Below are 17,264 nucleotides of genomic sequence, written 5' to 3'. Positions count from 1 at the left end.
TGGCAATTATCACGTCCACATTATTCAATGGTGGCAATTATCACGTCCACATAATTCATTCGAGGAATGTTTTGCTTGTGTCTATCTCGTCAAACATTTATAAAAGCATTTCATGTATTCGCAGTTCAAAATGTATTTCAAAAGCATTTAATAAAGCAGTTGTGAAAGTAGCGCATGTATTCTCAGTCCCAAAAATGTAAAGAGTAAAAGGGAATCAAATGAACTCATAATAATAATAATAATAATAATAATAATAATAATAATAATAATAATAATAATAATAATAATAATAATAATAATAATAATAATAATAATAATAATAATAATAATAATAATAATAATAATAAGGAGAAATACAAAAATACTACCTTAAAGAGCTTTCCCTAAAAAAATGGCAGAGACAGGGCTCGAACCCAAGACCTCTCGCTACCACGACACACTCCTAACCATCCCTCCATATCTATTTTTCTATTTTAATTCATTTTATTTAACCCATTTACTTCGGCGGCCCAAGTCTACAACCAAGTTCACGGCCCAACAAGGTTTTCGGCCCAACTAACTGATAACGGCCCAATAGAAGTCTGATCCATTAACTTTTGTATTTTATCTGTAATTAGCAATAGAATTTGGAAACAAGAAAAAAAAAATAGCAGTCATCATCATACAACATTTCCATCATCATCATCACGAAATCATCATTCTTGAATCATAACATCATCATCATCGACATATCATTATCATCATCATCATCATCATATGATCACGTCGTTACCATCATCTTCTACCATATGCACCATCATCGTTCTTTTCTAACCTCCGTGACATCAAAATTTTCTAATCAAACCATCACTATCATTTAAAGATCATCAATGAATTATCACGTTATCAATCACAATCAGATTTCATCATCGACTATCAACTATCTTCTTCGTGTAACGTTATAACTGAATTATCATCAACTAACAACATCGTCACCATTCACCATATCATATCGCGATCATTTAATCTTATCATCACAGATTTATAAGCAACGTCTCATCATCATCATCATCTTATAAGCTTTGTGATCATCATCACTACTTCACTGCAACAGCATCGTTTTTAACATCATCCTCAGCATCATCATCCAATCATCATCACCATCATTTCTTCACCATCCTCACTCATCATCTTCATCTTTATCATTATTTTGGTGGGTTTTGATTTAAGCAACAAACAAAAGACCAAAGTAGTAGCTTAACAAAACAGATGGGTTTTTGATCAAACAAGGAAACGATTAAGCAACAACTCACGGTTTTGATTGTGGTTGTTAATCGAGCAGAAAACAAATAGAAAACATAACGGTGTTCGGTGATGGTGGATTTCAAGGTGGTTGTACATGGTAGGGGTGGTTGTTTAGGATGGTGGTGAAACGTGTTGGAGGATGGTGGCTTGAGTGGTGATTATGAATAGGATAGAAGACAGAAGTAGATGCGAGTAGTATGCAGTTTAGGGTAGCTATTTGGGTGGTTCACGATGGTGGTTTCAACAGAAAACGTGTAGGCGGTTTGTGGTTTCAATGGTGGTAGTATTCCGGTGGAGGCAGGCGGTGATGGTTAGGGTGATGGTAACCGGTGGTGTGAAGGTGTTAACGATGGAGGATGGTTAAGAGGATAGTAGCTCTCGATGGTGAACGAGGGTGATTGTTTTTAATCGAGCAAAATGATGCATATGTATATATGTATATCTCATACTCATATATGAATAATCAACTAATACAGTAATAATAATAATATAAAATGTTAATAGTAAATCACGTGGTTCCTAAATTAAACAGTTAGCAGCCAGTGTCTTGGAATCACTCTACCGACAGTTTTCCCATGAAGTGCTATATCGTGCCCATTGCTAAACAGTTAATGTATAAAATTGTTCCTAAAAATCCCAAACTTTTAGATTAAATATATTTAATTATTTCACTCATTAACTGTTTGAAACCTGATCAAAAAGGTTCGATAATTATTTATTTTCTGTTCTAATTTATATGTACGGAGTACAAAAACTTAGATTGAAAAGGTAAAAAAAATTTTTTATTAAAACTATTATCTTTTTAATGTAATTTTGGACCAACTTTTATTTTAAAACTTCATATATATATATTAGACCTATTTTAAATATAATTAAACGTCAACCGAAAGTTACAGACATTTTCCATTTAAGCTCAAAATTAAGTATATTTAATATACACTATGTATATATATAAACAGTTTTAAATAACAACATTTACTACACAATTAAATATATAAAAAATAATTAAATTAAATATAACAATATATATATATATATATGAAATATACATATATTATATATATATATAATAATAGTTTTTATTATAATGTATTTTATTTTACATATTTATTTATAACAATAAATGTATATAATAGTTTATTAATGTTCATGTTATTATATATATTATACATATATTTATATATACACATATTTATATATATCCACATATTTACAAGCAATGGTTCGTGAATCATCGGGAACAGTCGAAGGTCACATGAATATATGAAAATAGTTCAAACTTTTTAAGATTTTAACATTACAGACTCTGCTTATCGTGTCAGAAACATATAAAGATTAAGTTTAAATTTGATCGGAATTTTCCGGGTCGTCACACATAAGCTCAACACACCACTTTTTATATACAGGCCTACGGATGGTGAATAAACGTTCCTAATCGGGAAAAAAAGAGCTGACATACCTTTGGATCAGATGCTGTCTAACTGAGTTAACTAGTTGGACCCTTTCCAAAGGCTCCCAATCGATTACCCTCGGTACTTCTACATTTTTCATTACCAGTTTAAGTTTGTTACTTTGGTACGTCGGGTAATCTTTCCAACTTCAATCAAATCTCAAATTAGGATGCAACTGTTCTTCATGAATCGTTGGGTGTTCTACTATCGGATGAATCGGAAAAATTACGTAGGCATTAACATATTCTTGTTGCGGATCATAATATGGTACATGTTGATCAGGTTGTTGTTGTTCCTATTATTGCTCCGGTTCATATTGCATTTCTGGCTCAGGTTCTGGAGCAGGTTGCCTATATGATGATGATGCACCATCAGTATCGGTAAATCTCTGCAAAACACATTAAACACAAAATTTGTGCATCCAAATATGCATTCGTGTTAGCAAAATAACAGATTAAAACAATTAAAATAACATGTTTAATTTAAAATTAAACTTATACACATTTTCACAATTTTAACAATTCTACACTTTTTCAAATAAGCATATATGAAAATGTTTACAAAGTTCATAAGCATTCAACTCAAATAACATGTTAAAATAACCACTACTAGCAATTAAACAAGTTTCAAATGGTATTTACATCAATTTAATCAAGTTCATGAATTTTAGACCTAAAAAGTCCACTTTAATTCTCAAAAATCATGTTTAGGATCAAAGTTTGGATCATTTAGCTACCTAAACATGTTACACTACTTAATTTAGCAATAATTCATGACAAAAATAGGCCATAACTTGTTTATATCAAAAAGCCCCAAATTGCTCAAGAACACAAACCCTAGATTCCTAAAAATTTTGAAGTTTTTGGCTTCAAATCATGTTAAATACCATCAATCTAGGTTATACATGCATAATATACAAATAATTTAACTCCAATTACACTAGAAATTAATAAAATCAAATTAGGTAAAAAAATAGCTCAAGAACACTAAAAATCAAATTTAAAGAGGTTTAGGGGTGTAATTGTTACCTTTCTTGAAAAACTTTTTAACGAATTCATGATTAGAGCGGATTATAGCAAGAGATTTGGTTGAATTTGGTGAAAAATTGAGGATTTTAGGGTGATATGTGTGTGTATGTTCGTATATGTGTGTGTTGTTTGTGAGACAGAACAGACTCGCTGGAAGTTTTGTACCTGACCAGTTTTTTGTCCTCATGCGACCGCATGAAGTTTAAGAGGAAACCCCATGCGATCGCATGGGGTCTGATTTTTTTTTAATAAAAACCTTTACTTAATAAAACATCAATTAATAAATTTTAAAAATTTGTTTCTTTTAAAAATGAGGGCGTTTCAGATCGTTGTCCTAGTCCATCTCTCAACAAAGTTTTAAAATTTGTTATTTTTTTAAGTGTCGTTTTAAAAGCAAAGATTTTTGGGCTTTTTAATGTTTTTTTGGCATACTTTAATTAAATAAGATTAAAAATAATGATAATAAAATTTCTCGTCACGCCCTCGGGTAAAGCAATTTCGGTTCAACGACCTAGTTTTCAACTCACGACGAATTTTTAGATATCAAATTTTTAACTTAATGAAATAAAGTACATTTTGTTTTTAAATTCACACCAAACTTAAATTTAAAATGCATAAAATTAAAAATTCATATAAATATCATTGATATTTTTATACATACAAACTTATATTAAAAAAAATTAAAAAAATTAATTTTTCAGATATTTACAAACTTAAATATATTGATTTTAAAAAGTTTACAATATTAATTTAATATTTATATATTAATTTTAAAAATAAGGTAAAAATTAAAATTAAAAATCTTTTTGGTCTTTTATCCCACTTTAATCAATCAAATATTATCAAAAATATACGCCCCTCTTTTCGGTAAAATAATTTCGGTTCCATAACCTAGTTTTACTCCTGACGAATTTTTGAAATATTTTAGGTTGATTGATTAAAGATATTTATACCTTAAGAATAAACGGTAAATTTCGCAGTGATGTAATAAATTTTTGTATGATATCAATAATTCCGGTTACGCATACCTAATTTTATTGAATACCAATTTAATACTTTAGAGCGAACGATTCAGCTTTTATTATCAAAAGGTTAAAAGCAATAAAAAAAATAAAAACTGTACATACTTACCTGTGAGATAGAATTCTCAGAGACCTGCTTTAGCTGACTCATAGGAGAGTCGTATGATTTGGTTTTTCATAGCTACATAAGCGTAACCTCGATTCTTCAATATCTTTTCTTTTAAACATATAAATGGTCCTTCTCTGCATAGAGTAACAAATTCGGTATTTGAATATGTTTGATTATTTGAACATTTACCTTCGTGTGACCATTTTCCGCATTTATAACATCTTTCAAGGTGTCATGCTCTTCTTTTTGTTGCGGACTTTGATTTTCCTTTACCAAAATGTATCTTATGATGATCTTTCCTGAGTTCTTTCCTTACTTCGTCACATCTGCTTCTTATTACTGACACTAGGTCACTCGGGAGTGCGTCATTATTACATTTAGTAATCAAAGCGTGTAGCATTAGACCATGGTTCAAATCAAAGGAATTTTTCATCTCGTAAAACCTAAAAAAAATAAAAATTCAGAATGGAGGGAGAAGACTAGTTCTTTAGGGTCTGCTAGGGAAAGACCATTCGGATTCCATTCTTGGAAACTACACGAAAATAGAATATCTAACTCTAACATAAATAACTATTATCCTAAAAAGATTCGAACCTTCCCACACTTAGTTAGCTGTGGTATCGAAATTGTGATTAACTTCATCTTCAACTTCCATTGGATTATCTATGTAATGTTTAACTCTGTGACCATTAACTTTAAATTCAACCCCATTTGAATTTATTAACTCTATTGTTCCATATGGAAAAACTCTTTTGACTATGAATGGTCCAGACCATCTTGATTTCAATTTTCCAGGAAATAGCTTGAATCGTGAATTGAAAAGAAGAACTCTGTCTCCTTCTTTAAATTCTTTTGAACTTCTGATTCTTTTATCATGCCATTTCTTCGTTCTTTCTATATAGATTAACGAATTTTCATATGTTTCATGTCTTAATTCTTCTAATTCGTTTAGTTGACTTAACCGTAGACGTCCGGCTTCATGTAAATCAAGATTACATGTCTTCAAAGCCCAAAATGCTTTGTGTTCAATTTCTACTGGAAGATGACATGCTTTTCTATAAACGAGTTTAAAAGGTGTGGTACCAATTGGAGTTTTGTAGGCTGTTCTAAAAGCCCAGAGTGCATCCTCCAATTTCATGGACCATTTATTCGGATTTGATCCTACGATTTTCTCTAGAATATGTTTTAAAGCTCGGTTGGTATTTTCAACTTGTCCACTTGTTTGTGGATGATAAGCAGTGGAGATTTTATGAGTTACTCCATATCTTTTAAGAACTTTCTCAAGTTGATTATTACAAAAATGAGTACCCCGATCACTTATTAAAGCTTTCGGTGTTCCAAACCTTGTAAAAAGACGTTTTAAGAAGTTGACTACAACTCGTGCATCGTTATTTGGGAGAGCTTGTGCTTCCGCCCATTTAGATACATAATCAATGGCAACGAGAATGTATAGATTATTATGAGATTTTGGAAATGGACCCATAAAGTCAATACCCCAAATGTCAAATACTTCACATACTTGAATGACATTTTGTGGCATTTCATCACGTTGACTTATTTTTCCGGCCCTTTGACAAGCATCACAGGATTTGCAAAGAAGGTGTGCGTCTTTGAAAATTGTAGGCCAATAGAATCCAGCGTCATAGACTTTTCTTGCTGTGAGTTGAGGCCCATAATACCCTCCTGTTGGTCTTGTGTGACAATGGTGTAGTGACCCGAACTTTTCCATGTTTATATATATTAAATGAAATTGATATTTACATGATTAAGTGTTTCCAACATGTTAAGCAATCAAACTTATTAAGACTTGATTAATTGGAATAGGTTTCATATAGACAAATGACCACCCAAGTTGACCGGTGATTCACGAACGTTAAAACTTGTAAAAACTATACGATGACATATATATGGTTATATATATAGTTAACATGATTTTATTATAAGTATGTATCTCATTAGGTATTTTAACAATGAGTTATATACATAAAAATGAGACTATTAAATTAAGAAACTCGAAAACGATATATATAACGATTATCGTTATAACGTCTTACTAGGTACCTATGAATCATATTAAGATATTGATACACTTGGTTAATTATGTTAAATTATAAGTAAATATATCATTAAGTGTATTAACAATGAACTACATATGTAAAAATAAGACTACTAACTTAATGATTTTGAAACGAGACATATATGTAACGATTATCGTTGTAACGACATTTAATGTATATAGATCATATTAAGAGATATTCGTACATCATAATATCATGATAATATAATAATTTAAAATCTCATTTGAGATTATAAACATTGGGTTAACAACATTTAACAAGATCGTTAACCTAAAGGTTTCAAAACAACATTTACATGTAACGACTAACGATGACTTAACAACTCAGTTAAAATGTATATACATGTAGTGTTTTAATATGTATTCATACACTTTTGAAAGACTTCAAGACACTTATCAAAATACTTCTACTTAACAAAAATGCTTACAATTACATCCTCGTTCAGTTTCATCAACAAATCTACTCGTATGCACCCGTATTCGTACTCGTACAATTCACAGCTTTTAGATATATGTACTATTGGTATATACACTCCAATGATCAGCTATTAGCAGCCCATGTGAGTCACCTAACATATATGGGAACCATAATTTAGCAACTAGCATGAAATATCTCATAAAATTACAAAAATATGAGTAATCATTCATGACTTATTTACATGAAAACAAAATTACATATCCTTTATATCTAATCCATACACCAACGACCAAAAACACCTAAAAACACTTTCATTCTTCAATTTTCTTCATCTAATTGATCTCTCTCAAGTTCTATCTTCAAGTTCTAAGTGTTCTTCATAAATTCCAAAAGTTCTAGTTTCATAAAATCAAGAATACTTCCAAGATTGCAAGTTTACTTCCAAGTTTTCTAAATCCATTCCAAGTAATCATCCAAGATCAAGAAACCTTTGTTACTTACAGTAGGTTATCTTTCTAATACAAGGTAATAATCATATTCAAACTTTAATTCAATTTCTATAACTATAACAATCTTATTTCGAGTGGAAATCTTACTTGAAATTGTTTTCATGTCATGATTCTGCTTCAAGAACTTTCAAGCCATCCAAGGATCCTTTGAAGCTAGATCCATTTTTTTCATTTCTAGTAGGTTTATCCAAGGAACTTGAGGTAGTAATGATGTTCATAACATCATTCGATTCATACATAAAAAGCTGTCTTATTTAACGTTATAAACTTGTAATCACTAGAACATAGTTTAGTTAATTCTAAACTTGTTCGCAAATAAAGTTAATTCTTATAACTAGACTTTTAAAATCAACTAAACACATGTTCTATATCTATATGATATTCTAACTTAATGATTTAAAACCCGGAAACACGATAAACACCATAAAACTGGATATACGCCGTCGTAGTAAAACCGGGGGCTGTTTTGGTTGGGATAATTAAAAGCTAAGAAGAACTTTGATTTAAAAGCTATACTTATGGAAAAATGATTTTTCTTATGAACATGAAACTATATCCAAAAATCATGGTTACTCTCAAAGTGAAAGTATGTTTTTCAAAATGGTCATCAAGATGTCGTTCTTTCGACGGAAATGACTACCTCTTTCAAAAACGACTTGTAACTTGTATTTCCGACTATAAACTTATACTTTTTCTATTTATATTCATAAAGTTAAGTTCAATACGAAACCGTGGCCACTGGAATCACTCAAAACGGATTAGAAACGAAGAAATGGCGAGTAAAACAAGATTGATAAAAACTACTCATTTTACCTACGTGAAAGTTAGTAATAAATCTATTCCAACCATAACCTAATCAACTTATATTTTATATTATGTAATCTTGAGATACCATAGACACGTATACAATGTTTCGACCTATCATGTCGACCCATCTATATATATATATATTGCGGAACAACCATAGACACTCTATATGTGAATGTTGGAGTTAGCTATACAGGGTTGAGGTTGATTCCAAAATATATATATAGTTTGAGTTGTGATCAATACTGAGATACGTATACACTGGGTCGTGGATTGATTCAAGATAATATTTATCGATTTATTTCTGTACATCTAACTGTGGACAACTAGTTGTAGGTTACTAACGAGGACAGCTGACTTAATAAACTTAAAACATCAAAATGTATTAAAAGTATTGTAAATATATTTTGAACATACTTTGATATATATGTATATATTGTTATAGGTTCGTGAATCAATCAGTGGCCAAGTCTTACTTCCCGACGAAGTAAAAATCTGTGAAGGTGAGTTATAGTCCCACTTTTAAAATCTAATATTTTTGGGATGAGAATACATGCAGGTTTTATAAATGATTTACAAAATAGACACAAGTACGGGAAACTACATTCTATGGTTGAATTATCGAAATCGAATATGCCCCTTTTTATTAAGTCTGGTAATCTAAGAATTAGGGAACAGACACCCTAATTGACGCGAATCCTAAATATAGATCTATTGGGCCTAACAAACCCCATCCAAAGTATCGGATGCTTTAGTACTTCGAAATTTATATCATATCCGAAGGGTGTCCCGGAATGATGGGGATATTCTTATATATGCATCTTGTTAATGTCGGTTACCAGGTGTTCACCATATGAATGATTTTTATCTCTATGTATGGGATGTGTATTGAAATATGAAATCTTGTGGTCTATTGCTACGATTTGATATATATAGGTTAAACCTATAACTCACCAACATTTTTGTTGACGTTTAAAGCATGTTTATTCTCAAGTGAATACTAAGAGCTTCCGCTGTTGCATACTAAAATAAGGACAAGATTTGGAGTCCATGTTTGTATGATATTGTGTAAAAACTGCATTCAAGAAACTGATTTCGATGTAACTTATTTGTATTGTAAACCATTATGTAATGGTCGTGTGTAAACAGGATATTTTAGATTATCATTATTTGATAATCTACGTAAAGCTTTTTAAACCTTTATTTATGAAATAAAGGTTATGATTTGTTTTAAAAATGAATGCAGTCTTTGAAAAAAACATCTCATATAGAGGTCAAAACCTCGCAACGAAATCAATTAATATGGAACGTTTTTAATCAATAAGAACGGGACATTTCAGTTGGTATCAGAGCGTTGGTCTTAGAGAATCAGAATTTTGCATTAGTGTGTCTTATCGAGTTTGTTAGGATGCATTAGTGAGTCTGGACTTCGACCGTGTTTACTTGAAAAATGATTGCTTAACAAATTTTGTTGGAAACTATATATTTTTAACATGTGAATATTATGTGATATATTAATCTCTTAACGTGTTTGATATTATGTGATAGATGTCTACCTCTAATACAAGTCCCATTGACTCACCTAATAATAATGAAGAGTCAAATGTAATTTGGAATGATTCGTGGACTGATTCACAAGTTCCCGAAGAGGAACCGGAAGAAGAATCGGAACCGGAAGAAGAATCGGAACCGGAGGAGGAGGAACCGGAAAAAGAAATAGAACCGGTGGGGGAAATAATAAAACGGTTAAGTAAAAGAAAATCCTCAACCAACCGACCAAGGTTAATTATGGTCAACGGTGTTTCCGCCAAGGAAGCAAAATATTGGGAGGATTACCAATTCTTCGATGAATCGGATCCCGACGAAGATTCCGATGATGTTATAGAAATTACCCCAACTGAATTTACAAAGGCAAAAGAGAACAATAAAGGAAAGGGTATAAAAATAGAGAAATCTGATTCCAAGCCCGATGAACTTTATATGTATCGTCAACACCCGTATTTCTTAAGTTGTAACAATAACCCGGGAACCTCTAAACCACCAGGTTTTTCTAGACCAATGTGGAAAACGACGGCTCGTATTAGGGAAACATCATATATCCCTAAAAACTTAGCAAAAAGAACCAAGTTTGAAAAAGAAGAAACGAGTGAGTCGGATAAGATAGTTGTATTTGTGCGGTGTAATATATGTAATATAGTGTGCTTATGCTTTACGATATATGTAAAAATTGCTTGTATTAATAAGTATTTTTATGAATCTAACTCTTGTCTATTTTACAGTATAAAACACAAAATGGATAGACAACCCAATATTTTAGAAGACTTACCCGGAGACATGATTGATGAAATCTTGTCTAGAGTCGGTCAGAATTCCTCGGCACAACTATTTATGGCAAAATCAGTTTGTAAGACATTCGAAGAACGTTCCAAGAATGCCTTGGTTTATAAAAGGCTTTCGTTTGAAAGATGGGGGATATCACATTGGGAAACCCATAAGTTACGATGTGTTTACTTTGACGCATATATTGCGGGGAACCCAAATGCTATTTTACGCAACGGGTTAAGAAATTATTTTGACTCAATGTATCCGAATATAGGACTTCATGATTTACAAAAAGCGGCTAACATGCAACATAAAGAAGCATGTTATGCTTACGGGTTAGTAATGTTCGCTTCTCACCAAAGTGAGAAAAAGAACATCGGGCTACAACTATTAAACAAAACGTTCCCACAAGTGACGGAGTCGGTAATTGGGGTAAGAAATGAGGTTTTTAGGTTATTACGAGACTGTTGGTCATTACGTAACCTTCGTCCTTTTGATGACGTTACAACACGTTGTCATACTATCGGTCACAACGGTTACGTTCTACAAGACCAAGGATGGGAAGTGGTATTAGTAAAACCAGAATACATGACTTGTTTCTGGATGTATGAATTACGTGTCTTTGTTGCCTTTGCTGAACACCTTATTTATTAACTAGAATTATCTTCGCAACTACTTTGTATCAAAGTTTTATGTGCTATATTTCATGTTATATGTAAAATAGCGGTATTGTAAGTTTGCAAGTTATTGTATAAAGGTTTGAATATGATATATATTTTTTTGTGATTAGTTTTTCATATAGAATTGTAGTAGTTGAAATGGTATGTTAGCTACTAAGTATGAACTTAACGGGTAGGTACTACCCGAATTAAAGAGTATAAAACGCTAATATGAAAAAAGAGCTTTTATAAATAAGTTCATATTACGCTACGAAATACTATTGACTACTCTTGATATTCTATATAATTAACTCGTTTCATTTGACTATTTTGAAGGAAATGGCACCGACTACTCGACACACCTTGAATATGAGTGAAGAGGAATTTCGTACCTTTCTTACTTCAAACATAGCCGCAGTACAGGCCGTGCTACATACCAACAATAACCATGGATCTAGCAGTACAGGAAATCATGTAGGATGCACCTACAAAGAATTCATTGCCTGCAAACCTTTGGAATTTGATGGAACCGAAGGACCGATCGGATTGAAACGGTGGACCGAGAAGGTCGAATCGGTGTTTGCCATAAGTAAGTGTACTGAAGAGGACAAAGTGAAGTACGCTACGCATACCTTCACAGGTTCTGCGTTAACATGGTGGAATACCTATCTAGAGCAAGTGGGACAAGATGATGCTTACGCACTACCGTGGTCAGCATTCAAGCACTTGATGAACGAGAAGTACCGTCCCAGAACCGAGGTCAATAAGCTCAAAACAGAACTTAGAGGGTTACGAACCCAAGGATTTGATATTACCACGTACGAAAGACGATTCACAGAATTATGCCTATTGTGTCCGGGAGCGTTCGAAGATGAGGAAGAGAAGATCGACGCGTTTGTGAAAGGATTATCGGAAAGAATCCAAGAAGATATAAGTTCACACGAGCCCGGCTCCATACAACAGGCATGTAGAATGGTTCACAAACTAGTGAACCAGATTGAAGAAAGAATTAAAGAACAGACTGCTGAAGAGGCCAATGAGAAGCAAGTCAAAAGAAAGTGTGAGAAAAACGATAATAAGAATCACCAATACAACAACAACAGCAATTACAACAATATCGCAAAAACTATCCTAACAATCGCAACATCAATCGCAACTACAACAAACGGCCCAACAACAACAACAACAACAACAACAACAACAACAACTACAACAATCATCTTAACAACAATAATAACCGCAACAACAACAACAATCAGAAGCAGCTATGCCAAAGGTGTGAAAAGTATCACTCGGGGTTCTGCACCAAATTTTGCAACAAGTGTAAAAGAAATGGTCATAGCGCGGTGAAGTGTGAGGTCTACGGACCAGGGGTTAATAGAACGAAAGGAACAAATGGTGTCGGAACGAGTAATGGCGGAGCAAGTAGTGTAGAAGCAAGTTATGCCAATGTAGTTTGTTATAAATGTGGAAAACCGGGCCACATTATTAGAAATTGCCCGAACCAGGAGAACACGAATGGACAAGGCCGCGGAAGAGTTTTCAATATTAATGCGGCAGAGGCACAGGAAGATCCGGAGCTTGTTACGGGTACGTTTCTTATTGACAATAAATCTGCTTACGTTTTATTTGATTCGGGTGCGGATAGAAGCTATATGAGTAGAGATTTTTGTGCTAAATTAAGTTGTCCATTGACGCCTTTGGATAGTAAATTTTTACTCGAATTAGCAAATGGTAAATTAATTTCAGCAGATAATATATGTCGAAATCGAGAAATTAAACTTTTTAGCGAAACATTTAAGATTGACTTGATACCAGTAGAGTTAGGAAGTTTTGATGTGATAATCGGTATGGACTGGTTGAAAGAAGTGAAAGCAGAGATCGTTTGTTACAAAAATGAAATTCGCATTATACGAGAAAAAGGAAAACCCTTAATGGTGTACGGAGAAAAGGGCAACACGAAGCTACATCTTATTAGTAATTTGAAGGCACAAAAACTAATAAGAAAAGGTTGCTATGCTGTTCTAGCACACGTCGAGAAAGTACAAACTGAAGAAAAGAGCATCAATGATGTTCCCGTCGCAAAAGAATTTCCCGATGTATTTTCGAAAGAATTACCGGGATTACCCCCACATCGATCTGTTGAATTTCAAATAGATGTTGTACCAGGAGCTGCACCATTAACTCGTGCTCCTTACAGACTCGCACCCAGCGAGATGAAAGAACTGCAAAGCCAATTACAAGAACTTTTAGAGCGTGGTTTCATTCGACCAAGCACATCACCGTGGGGAGCTCCTGTTTTGTTTGTCAAGAAGAAAGATGGTACATTCAGGTTGTGTATCGACTACCGAGAGTTGAACAAACTTACCATCAAGAACCGCTACCCACTATCGAGAATCGACGACTTATTTGATCAACTACAAGGCTCGTATTTTTATTCAAAGATTGACTTACGTTCCGGGTATCATCAAATGTGGGTGAAAGAAGATGATATTCCAAAGACTGCTTTCAGAACGCGTTACGGTCATTACGGGTTTATGGTCATGCCGTTTGGTTTAACTAATGCACCAGCTGTGTTCATGGACCTTATGAACCGAGTGTGTGGACCATACCTTGACAAGTTTGTCATTGTTTTCATTGATGACATACTTATTTACTCAAAGAATGACCAAGAACACGGTGAACATTTGAGAAAGGTGTTAGAAGTATTGAGGAAGGAAGAATTGTACGCTAAATTTTCAAAGTGTGCATTTTGGTTGGAAGAAGTTCAATTCCTCGGTCACATAGTGAACAAAGAAGGTATTAAGGTGGATTCGGCAAAGATAGAAACTGTTGAAAAGTGGGAAACCCCGAAAACTCCGAAACACATACGCCAGTTTTTAGGACTAGCTGATTACTACAGAAGGTTCATCCAAGACTTTTCCAGAATAGCAAAACCCTTGACTGCATTAACGCATAAAGGGAAGAAATTTGAATGGAAGGATGAACAAGAGAAAGCGTTTCAGTTATTAAAGAAAAAGTTAACTACGGCACCTATATTGTCATTGCCTGAAGGGAATAATGATTTCGTAATTTATTGTGACGCATCAAAGCAAGGTCTCGGTTGTGTATTAATGCAACGAACGAAGGTGATTGCTTATGCGTCTAGACAATTGAAGATTCATGAACAAAATTATACGACGCATGATTTGGAATTAGGCGCGGTTGTTTTTGCATTAAAGACTTGGAGGCACTACTTATATGGGGTCAAAAGTATTATATATACCGACCACAAAAGTCTTCAACACATATTTAATCAGAAACAACTGAATATGAGGCAGCGTAGGTGGATTGAATTGTTGAATGATTACGACTTTGAGATTCGTTACCACCCGGGGAAGGAAAATGTGGTAGCCGACGCCTTGAGCAGGAAGGACAGAGAACCCATTCGAGTAAAATTTATGAATATAATGATTCACAATAACCTTACTACTCAAATAAAGGAGGCGCAACAAGGAGTTTTAAAAGAGGGAAATTTAAAGGATGAAATACCCAAAGGATCAGAGAAGCATCTTAATATTCGGGAAGACGGAACCCGGTATAGGGCTGAAAGGATTTGGGTACCAAAATTTGGAGATATGAGAGAAATGGTACTTAGAGAAGCTCATAAAACCAGATACTCTATACATCCTGGAACGGGGAAGATGTACAAGGATCTCAAGAAACATTTTTGGTGGCCGGGTATGAAAGCCGATGTTGCTAAATACGTAGGAGAATGTTTGACGTGTTCTAAGGTCAAAGTTGAGCATCAGAAACCATCAAGTCTACTTCAACAACCCGAAATCTCGGAATGGAAATGGGAAAACATTACCATGGATTTCATCACTAAATTGCCAAGGACTGCAAGTGGTTTTGATACTATTTGGGTAATAGTTGATCGTCTCACCAAATCAGCACACTTCCTGCCAATAAGAGAAGATGACAAGATGGATAAGTTACCACGACTATTTGAAGGAAGTCGTCTCCAGACATGGAATACCAATCTCTATTATCTCTGATAGGGATGGCAGATTTATTTCAAGATTCTGGAAGACATTACAGAAAGCATTAGGAACTCGTCTAGGCATGAGTACTGCCTATCATCCACAAACTGATGGGCAGAGTGAAAGGACAATACAAACGCTTGAAGACATGCTACGAGCATGTGTTATTGATTTCGGAAACAGTTGGGATCGACACCTACCGTTAGCAGAATTTTCCTACAACAACAGTTATCATTCTAGTATTGATATGACGCCGTTTGAGTCACTTTATGGTAGAAAGTGCAGGTCTCCGATTTGTTGGAATGAAGTGGGGGATAGACAGATTACGGGTCCGGAGATAATACAAGAAACTACCAAGAAAATCATCCAAATTCAACAACGATTGAAAACCGCCCAGAGTCGACAAAAGAGCTACCCGGACAGTAAAAGAAAAGATATAGAGTTTGAAATTGGAGAAATGGTCATGCTTAAGGTTTCACCTTAGAAAGGCGTTGTTCGATTTGGTAAACGGGGGAAACTAAATCCAAGGTACATTGGACCATTCAAGATTATAGATCGTGTCGGACCAGTAGCTTATCAACTGGAGCTACCTCAACAACTCGCGGCTGTACATAACACTTTCCACATCTCAAATTTGAAGAAATGTTTTGCTAAATAAGATCTCACTATTCCGTTGGACGAAATCCAAATCAATGAAAAACTTCAATTCATTGAAGAACCCGTCGAAATAATGGATCGTGAGGTTAAGAGACTTAAACAAACAAGATACCGATTGTTAAGGTTCGATGAAATGCTTGTAGAGGACCCGAGTTCACCTGGGAGCGTGAAGATCAGATGAAGAAGAAATACCCGCATCTATTTCTAGAAGATTCGTCAACACTTTCAACAGCTTAAAATTTTGGGACGAAATTTATTTAACGGGTAGGTACTGTAGTGACCTGAACTTTTCCATGTTTATATATATTAAATGAAATTGATATTTACATGATTAAGTGTTTCCAACATGTTAAGCAATCAAACTTATTAAGACTTGATTAATTGGAATAGGTTTCATATAGACAAATGACCACCCAAGTTGACCGGTGATTCACGAACGTTAAAACTTGTAAAAACTATACGATGACATATATATGGTTATATATATAGTTAACATGATTTTATTATAAGTATGTATCTCATTAGGTATTTTAACAATGAGTTATATACATAAAAATGAGACTATTAAATTAAGAAACTCGAAAACGATATATATATAACGATTATCGTTATAACGTCTTGCTAGGTACATATGAATCATATTAAGATATTGATACACTTGGTTAATTATGTTAAATTATAAGTAAATATATCATTAAGTGTATTAACAATGAACTACATATGTAAAAATAAGACTACTAACTTAATGATTTTGAAACGAGACATATATGTAACGATTATCGTTGTAACGACATTTAATGTATATAGATCATATTAAGAGATATTCGTACATCATAATATCATGATAATATAATAATTTAAAATCTCATTTGAGATTATAAACATTAGGTTAACAACAT

This window comes from Rutidosis leptorrhynchoides, chromosome 1 (genome assembly GCF_046630445.1).
Source record: "Rutidosis leptorrhynchoides isolate AG116_Rl617_1_P2 chromosome 1, CSIRO_AGI_Rlap_v1, whole genome shotgun sequence".
Lineage (NCBI taxonomy): Eukaryota > Viridiplantae > Streptophyta > Magnoliopsida > Asterales > Asteraceae > Rutidosis > Rutidosis leptorrhynchoides.
The sequence above is the reverse complement of the archived record's forward strand: the minus strand, read 5'-3'. Positions refer to the sequence as shown.